Source organism: Macaca fascicularis, chromosome 1 (assembly GCF_037993035.2).
Source record: "Macaca fascicularis isolate 582-1 chromosome 1, T2T-MFA8v1.1".
NCBI lineage: Eukaryota > Metazoa > Chordata > Mammalia > Primates > Cercopithecidae > Macaca > Macaca fascicularis.
This window is the reverse complement of record NC_088375.1, coordinates 20,605,799-20,613,006: the sequence shown is the minus strand read 5'-3', so window position 1 is coordinate 20,613,006 and position 7,208 is coordinate 20,605,799. Positions and strand designations below refer to the sequence as shown.

At 50.4% G+C, this 7,208-nt stretch overlaps 2 non-coding genes across 2 annotated transcripts; both read right to left on the bottom strand.

Annotated features, from left to right (window-relative positions):
* LOC135969171 (5S ribosomal RNA) lies at positions 1–119 on the bottom strand. Its single transcript, XR_010584244.1, has one exon. It is a non-coding gene; the product is annotated as a 5S ribosomal RNA (ribosomal RNA).
* Positions 120–4,471: 4,352 nt separating this feature from the next.
* On the bottom strand, positions 4,472–4,590 carry LOC135969167 (5S ribosomal RNA). The gene has a single exon (XR_010584241.1). It is a non-coding gene; the product is annotated as a 5S ribosomal RNA (ribosomal RNA).
* Positions 4,591–7,208: the final 2,618 nt, after the last annotated feature.

Here is a 7,208-nt window from a genome sequence, read left to right as displayed (position 1 = left end):
AGCCTACAGCACCCGGTATTCCCAGGCGGTCTCCCATCCAAGTACTAACCAGGCCCGACCCTGCTTAGCTTCCGAGATCAGACGAGATCGGGCGCGTTCAGGGTGGTATGGCCGTAGACGCCGGCAGAGGCGCCTGGCTGCCCCAAGAGCCCGGCCCAGCCATGCCCGCCGGCTTCCAGCCCGCACCGCCAGCCCGGGGTCGTCGTGCTCGGATCGGGATCCCGGAGCCTCTTCGCCTGCTGCCTCTCCCGGCTGCCGAGCTCCCGAGCTTCCACCACGTCGGGCCCGCTCGGAACAGGGAGTGCTCCGAGGCGTCAGGGCCCACGGCCCACGATCCTGGGACCCCGTCGGGTCCTCCGCCCTGTCGCGCAGGTATTCTTTGGGATCCCTGGCCGCTCAGGAATCCTGCGAGGGCCCCTCTTGCCCCCTCACCCAGAGTCGTCGAGGCTGGCGAAGGGCGAACAGCGTATTATCAAATGTCTTCTCTGACCACAACAAAATCGAGTTAAAAATCAATAATACAAGGAAAACTGATAAACTGACCTGTTTTCTTTTTGGAAAGTAAAGAACACACTGCTATGGTCTGAATGTCCCCCAAAATTTATATGCTGAAATTTATTTGCCAATATGATAGTATTAAGAGGTGGGCACTGGCCTGGGGTGGTGGCTAACGCTGTCATCCCAGCACTTTGGAAGGGAAAGGCAGTCAGATTGTTCGAGCCCAGGAGTTCAAGACCAGCCAGGGCAAAATGGCAAAACTTGTCTCTAGAAAAAACACCAAATTCGGTGGGCGTGGTGGTGCAGGCCTGTAGTCCCAGCTACTCAGGAGGCTGAAGCAGGAGGACTGGTTGAGCCTGGGAGGTCAAGGCTGCAGTGAGCCATGATCAGGCTACAGGCTACTGCACTGCCGTAGGGGCAATAGAATGAGACCCTGTCTCAAACAAAAAAAAGAAAAAGAAAAAAAAAAAAAAAGGGTAAAAAGGTGGATTCTTTAGGAGGCGATTATCTCATGAGGGTAGAAGTCCTTATGGATGAAATTAGAGCCCTTAGAAAAGGACTTGAGTGGGTTCATTCCCTCCGTCTCCTCCGTGTGGGGACACAATGTTCTTCCCCTCTGAAAGATGAAGCAACGTTGTGTCATCTTGGAAGGAGAGACTGGGCCCTCCTTAGACACTGAATGGGCTGATGACTTGACCTTGGACACCCCAGCCTTGAGAACTGAGAGAAATAAATGTCTCTTTTTAATAAATTATCCAGTCTCAGGTATTTGAAGAGATTCAGATATTTGCTTAAACAACCAATGGGTTAAAGAAGAAACCACAAGAGAAATCAGAAAATACAGTTGGGTGTCAGTATCCACAGGGGATTGGTTCCAGGACCCCGTAAGTAGGCCAAAATCCACACAGAGTCAAGTCTTGCAGTTGGCCCTGTAAAACCTGGGCATTAAAAAAGTTAGGCCGCTGTATCCTCAGGGTTTGCGCTCTGTGAAGACTGTATTTTCAATCTGCCTTTGGTTACAGATGCAGAATTAATGAAATCAGAGGACCTACTGTACTTATTGAAAACAATTCCTGTATAAGTGCACCCTTGCAGTTCAAACCCATGTTGTTCAAGGCTCAGCTGTACTCAGAAATGAATGAAAATGAAAACACAGCATAGCCAAACTTTGGGATGCAGTGAAAGCAGTGCTAACAGGGAAATTTATAGTGTGAAATGCTTACATGAAAAAAACCTAAAGAAAGCCAGGCGTCGCGGTTAATGCCTGTAATCCCAGCACTTTGGGAGGCTGAGGTGAGCCAATCACCTGAGGTCAGGAGTTCGAGACTAGCCTGAACAACAGGGAGAAACCCTGTCTCTGCTGAAAATACAAAATTAGCCGGTTGTGGTGGCAGGCGCCTGTAATCCCAGCGACTTGGGAGGCTGAAGCAAGAGAATTGCTTAAACCTGGGAGGCAGAGGTTGCAGTGAGCCGAGATCGCACCATTGCACTCCAGCCTGGGCAACAAGAGCGAGACTCCCTCTCAAAAGAAAACAAAACAAAAAACACCCAAAGGACCTCAAATTAGCAATCTAAATTTACAATTTAGGCACTAGAAAAGAACAAATTAAACCCTAGGAAGGAAAGAAAGAAAGATTAATTCAGAAATAAATAAAACAGAAAATACAAAAATGGAGAAAATCAACAAAACTGAAAGTTGGTTTTTTGAAAGATAAAATTGACAAACTTTATGGAGTGACTAAGAAAAAAAGAGAGAATACTCAAATTACGAAAATCAGAAATGGAAGTGGGGACATTACTATTGGATCCAGTCAAAATGAAAACGATTGGCAGGGTGAAGTGGCTCACACCTATAATCCCAGCACTTTGGGAGGCCGAGGCATGCAGATCACTTGAGGTTAGGAGTTCAAGACTAACCTGGCCAACATGGTGAAACCATCTCTACTAAAAATACAAAAAACATTAGCCGGGTGTGGTGGTAGGCCCCTGTAATCCCAGCTACTCGGGAGGTTCAGGCAGGTGAATCACTTTAGCTCAGGAGTTCAAGACCAGCCTGGAGATATGGTCAAACCCGGTCTTTACAAAAAAAAAAAAAAAAAAAAAGATAAAAAGGAAAGAAAAAAATAAATAAATTAAAGAAAGAAAGAAAGAAAGAAAGAAAGAAGAAAATTCAGCCCATCTTGATGGCAAAAGCCTGTTGTCCCAGCTACTGAGGAGGCTGAGGTAGGAGGATCGCTTGAACCTGGGAGGTGGAGGTTGTAATGAGCCTAGATCACACCACTGCACTCTAGCCTAGGTGACAGATGAGATCCTGTCTCAAAGAAATAAATGAATAGGATTGTAAGAGAGTGCTAAGAACAATTGTACACCAACATATTGGATAACTTGGATGAAATGGATAAATTCCTAGGAACATGAACCCTACCAAGACTAAATCACAAAGAAAGTGAAAATCTGAATAGACTAGTAACTAGTAAGGAGACTGAATCAGTAACCCAATATCTCCTGCCAAAAAAAAAAAAAAAAAAAAGCCTTGGACTTGACTTCTCTATCAAATATTTAGAGAACGAATAGTAATCCTTGTTAATCCTGCCAAAACCTTGAAGAGGAGGGAGTATTCCCTAACTCATTCTATGAGGCTACAATTGCCCTGATACCAAAGCAAGACAAAGATTTTACAAGAGAAAACTGTAGAATAATATCCCATATGAAGATCGATGCCTAAAACTCCTCACCATATCCTAAGACTGTGAGGTGAAATTCATCACAGAAAAGGAAAGCCAAGCAGAAGCCTAAAACTATACCCCTAGTCTGACCGGGCGCTGGTGACTCACGCCTGTAATCCTAGCACTTTGGGTATCCTAGCACTTTGGGAAAGTGGGTGGATCGCCTGAAGTTGGGAGTTCCAGACCAAGACCAAGCTAACCAACATGGAGAAGCCCCGTCTCTACTAAAAATACAAAATTAGCCAGGTGTGGTGGTGCATGCCTGTAATCCCAGCTACTCAGGAGGCTGAGGCAGGAGAATGGCGTGAACCCGGGAGGCGGAGCTTGCAGTGGGCCCAGATCTTGCCACTGCACTCCAGGTTGGGTGACAGAGTGAGACTCCGTCTGGAAGAAAAAGGAAAGAAAGAAAGAAACCAAGTAGGAAAGAAAGAAAGAAAGAAAGAAAGAAAGAAAGAAAGAAAGAAAGAAAGAAAGAAAGAAAGAAAGAAAGAAAGAAAGAAAGAGTGAGAGAGAAAGAGAGAGAGAGAGAGAAAGAAAGAGAGAGAAAGACAGAGAGAGAAAGAAAGAAGGGAAAGATAGTAAGGGAAGAAAAAGAAAAGAATGAAAGTAAGAAGGAAAGAAAGAAAGGAAGAAAGAGGCAAAGACCGAAGAAAGAATGAAACAAAGAAAGAAAGAAAGAAAGAGAAAGGAAGAAAGTGAGAAAGAAAGAAAAGCAAGAGAAAAGGAAAGAATGAAATAAAGAAAGAGAAAGAAAGAGACAGAGAGATAGGAGAAAGAAAGAAAGAAGGAAAGAAAAGAAAAGAGAAAGAAAGAAAACAAAGATAGCAAGGGAAGGAAAAGAAAAGAAGGAAAGAAAGAGAGAAAGAGCGAGAAAGAGAGAGAGAGAGAAAGAAGGAAAGAAAGAAAGAAAACAAAGAGAGAAAGAAAGAAGGAAGGAAAGAAAGAAAGAGTGATAGAGAGATAGAGAGGAAGGAAGAAAGGAAGGAAGGAAGGAAGAAAGAGAAAGAGAGAGAGACAAAGAAAGAAAGGAAAGATAGCAAGGGAAGAAACAGAAAAGAATGAAAGTAAGAAGGAAAGCAAAAGAGAGAGAAAGAGCGAGATAGAAAGAGGGAGCGATAGAAAGAAAGAAGGAAAGAAAGAAAGGAAAGAAATAGAGAAAGAAGGAAAGAAAGAAGGAAAGAAGAGTGAGTGAGAGAAGGGAAGAAAGGAAGGTAGAAAAGAAAGAAAGAGAAGAAAGCAAGCCAAAAAGCCTACAGCACCCGGTATTCCCAGGCGGTCTCCCATCCAAGTACTAACCAGGCCCGACCCTGCTTAGCTTCCGAGATCAGACGAGATCGGGCGCGTTCAGGGTGGTATGGCCGTAGACGCCGGCAGAGGCGCCTGGCTGCCCCAAGAGCCCGGCCCAGCCATGCCCGCCGGCTTCCAGCCCGCACCGCCAGCCCGGGGTCGCCGGGCTCGGATCGGGACCCCCGAGCCGCTCGCCCGCGGCCTTCCCCCGGCTGCCGAGCTCCCGAGCTTCCACCACGTCGGGCCCGCTCGGAACAGGGAGTGCTCCGAGGCGTCAGGGCCCAGGGCCCACGATCCTGGGACCCCGGCGGGTCCTCCGCCCTGTCGTGGAGGTATTCTTTTGGATCCCTGGCCGCTGGGGAGCTCCTGCGAGGCCCCCTCTTGGCCCACCCCCCCCAGAGGCGTCAGGGCTGGCCAAGGGCGAACAGCCGGCCCAGCCGCGCCTGGCCTTTTTCTCACAACGCCCCCACCACGGTCGCTTGTCCCGACCAAGACCCGGCCGGTGGGCAAGAGGGCGTGGGGGCTGGGGTGTTGGAGGATGGCCCTGCTTTGCCCCGGGCTGGCACTAGAGCCGGCAGCCTGATCCCCGGCGAGAGGGGCTGAGAGAAACCCAGAAACACCCCACCACCACCAGCAGCAAATCCACAGCCCCACACACAGACACACCCGGGCGCTCGCGCGCGGGAACCCACACACGCGCGCGCGCTCACACACAGACACACACACACACACACACACACACACACACACACGCACACACACACACGTGCACACAGAAACGGCTTGAAGGAGAGCAAGGAAGAGATAGATGGAGAGATTGAAACCGAGGGAGGGAGAGAGACAGCGATCGAGAGAGACAGGGGAGGTGGAGAGGGAAAGAGACAGAGAGGCAGAGATAGAGAGAGGGACAGAGAGAGCGAGAAAGACAGACAGAGAGGGAGAGACAGAGGAAAGGCGACAGAAATAGCGCGAGGTGCAGGGGCAAACCCAGAAGAGAGAGGGGCAGGGAGCTAGAGAGCGAGAGCGATAGAGCCTTGGAGAGGGAGCGCCCTGCTCCCGTAGGCAGGGCCCTTTTGAGCAGGCCGGGATAGGGTGGAGGGGGCTTGGGCTGGGCCAGAACAGGGTGGCCAGGCCGTCCATGCGAGAGGAGCAAGGGAGCGCTGAGACGGGTTTTGTCTTGGATTAATTGCTTGCTTTGGGGGTGGGTTTCGTAGGCTCCTTCCTGTGTTGGCACCTCCCTGTGCTCTTGGTGCGGTGCGGTGGGCCCCTTGATTTGCAGAGTGCGCCCGCCCTTTTGGCGGGAGCCGTGGCACCGGGCGTGCCCACGGGGCCCGAGGCCTGGGTCTCTGGCGTGTCCTCGGGACTGGAGTTTACACGAAGTTGGTGGCAATGGGAATCCGGGTGCACAGGGACTGTTTTCCTGGTTGCTGGCGAAGCAATGTCCTTCCCCCGGATAAAGCAGCCCCTGCGTTCTGGAGCGGAGGTCTCGGCTGGCGTCTGTGGCACCCGCTGGCCCTGCCCGCCCCTTCCCCCGGTTTGGAAGGTTGCGGCGGCGCCCGCCCGGTGAATGGATTGAATCGCCTGTGCGTTCCGGGAGCGGGAAGGCGCCGGGAACGGCAGGGAACCCGCGCCTGCGCCTTTGGGGTCCGGCCTCCTGCCCTCCAGGGCTGGAGCCGGGCTCCTGGCCGGGCGGCGGCGAGGCGGAAGCGGTGGGATGCTGCTGCCCGGTGGTGCTTTGGTGGCGGACCCCCAGGAGGAGGTCCCCGGCTGCGGCGGGGGTGTAGGCGGGCGACAAGGGGGGAGCAGAGTCCGGGGAGGTTGGGAAGCATGGCGATAGTAGGGGCAAGGGAGGGAGAGGGGAAGCCACAAAAGCCTACAGCAGGCCGGGCGCGGTGGATCACGCCTGTAGTCCCAGCACTTTGGGAGGCCGAGGCGGGTGGATCACGACGTCAGGAGATCCAGACCAGCCTGGCTAACACGGTGAAACCCCGTCTCCACTAAAACGACAAAACATGAGCCGGGCGTGGTGGCGGGCGCCTGTAGTCCCAGCTGTTTGGGAGGCTGAGGCAGGAGAATGGCGTGAACCCGGGAGGCGGAGCTTGCAGTGAGCCGAGATCTTGCCACTGCACTCCAGGCTGGGTGACAGCGAGACTCCGTCTGGAAGAAAAAGGAAAGACAGAAAGAAAGAAGGAAAGAAAGAAAGAAGGAAGGAAAGAAAGAAAGAAGGAAGGAAGGAAGGAAGGAAGGAAGGAAGGAAGGAAGGAAGGAAGGAGGGAAAGAAAGAAAGAAAGAAAGAAAGAAAGAAAGAAAGAAAGAAAGAAAGAAAGAAAGAAAGAAAGAAAGGAAAGAAAGAAAGGAGCAAAGAGAAGAAAGAAAGAAAGAGAAAGGAAGAAAAGAAAGTGAGAAAGAAAAGCAAGAAAGAAGGAAAGAACGAAATAAAGAAAGAGAAAGAGAGAGAAAGAAAGAGACAGAGAGAGAGGAGAAAGAAAGAAAGAAGGAAAGCAAGAAAGAAGGAAGAACGAGAAGAAAGAAAAGGAAGATAGCAAGGGAAGAAAAGAAAAGAATGAAAGAAAGAAGGAAAGAAAGAAAGAGCAAGCAAGAGAGAGGGAGAGAGAAAGAAAGAAGGAAAGAAAGGAGGAAGGATAGAAAGAAAGATAGAGAGGTAGAAAGAAAGAAAGAAGGAAAGACAGCAGAACG